This window comes from Monopterus albus, unplaced genomic scaffold (assembly GCF_001952655.1).
Source record: "Monopterus albus unplaced genomic scaffold, M_albus_1.0 scaffold123.1, whole genome shotgun sequence".
Classification (NCBI taxonomy): Eukaryota; Metazoa; Chordata; class Actinopteri; order Synbranchiformes; family Synbranchidae; genus Monopterus; species Monopterus albus.
The window spans coordinates 136,518-137,770 of NW_018128003.1; the positions used below are offsets into that span (position 1 = coordinate 136,518).

Sequence of the window (1,253 nt, forward strand, 5' to 3'; positions counted from 1 at the left end):
CCAACAGTTGTTGCCTTCTCACCAAGCTGTTTGCCTATTGTCCTGTAGCCCATCCCAGCCTCGTGCAGGTCCACAATGTTGTCCCTAGTGTCCTTAGACAGCTCTTTGGTCTTGCCCATAGTGGAGAAGTTGGAGTCTGATAGACTGAGTGTGTGGACAGGTGTCTTTTATACAGGTAACGAGTTCAAACTGGTGCAATTAATCCAGGCAATGAGTGGAGGATAGGAGGGCTTCTTAAAGACGAACTAACAGGTCTGTGAGAGTCAGAATTCTTACTGGTTGGTAGGTAATCAAATACTTATTTCATGCAATAAAATGGAAATAAATTATTTAAAAATCTAACAATGTGATTTACTGGAATTTTTTTGTAGATTCTGTCTCTCACAGTTGAGGTGTACCTACGATGAAAATTACAGATCTGTGCATTCTCTGTAAGTGGGACAACTTATAAAAATTGGCAGTGCATCAAATACTTATTTGCCCAACTGTATATATCACCCAATAGGTCCTTTCAACCTACTTTCCAACAGTGAGTGTTTTAAGCCAAGCTTGAATAAATGAATGCTAATGTTGCTACCTGTCTGCTGGGATGTGTGTACATGTAACTTTGCTAACAGGTTTGCCATAATAACTTCAACTTTGACCCCCAAGTGACCAAATATCTGTTGTTTCAGGGTTAAAATCCTGAACACTTGACCATAATCACTTTTATTGGCCAAATATGTTACACACACGCACGATGAATCTATCTCTGGTACAGAACTGAGGCAACCAACTGCAGTGCCAACTCTCACACACACCAATAGCAGGACACTTTGAACGGTCGGCCTCCCCATTGGGGGACGCCTGCTCTACCTCCTGAGCCACTTCTTCACTCATCTGTAGATGTGTTGGAAATGTTTCTTTTGCCCCAGCTGTTCCAGGCTTCTGCTGGTTTTTACCTGAAGCTAGTCGAAACAAAAAGTCAGATCATTCAAGCCTTTTACAATGAAGCAACAGCAGGTGTTAAGTTTGTGTTGCTTTAACAGCACTTTGTCTTTATAACGTGTTGTGCACAACCTTTCAATTCACTATTGCTTTCATAAAATTCTGCTAGTTCAGTTCCTAAACATGTGTCACTATACGTCATGAGTTTTGGTTGCAGTGTTGTAGTTTAAATCATAGATTCTTGGTGAAGCTATAAAATGACTGATGTTAAGTGGATTTAGTAAAAGCCACTTTGACTAAAAAGTGTATAAATTTAGAAATATATA

General features: G+C 39.9%; 1 protein-coding gene across 1 annotated transcript in view; it reads left to right on the plus strand.

Annotated features, from left to right (window-relative positions):
* Positions 1–1,253, plus strand: part of mpped2a (metallophosphoesterase domain containing 2a) — a 67,241-nt gene that overhangs the window by 63,726 nt on the left and 2,262 nt on the right.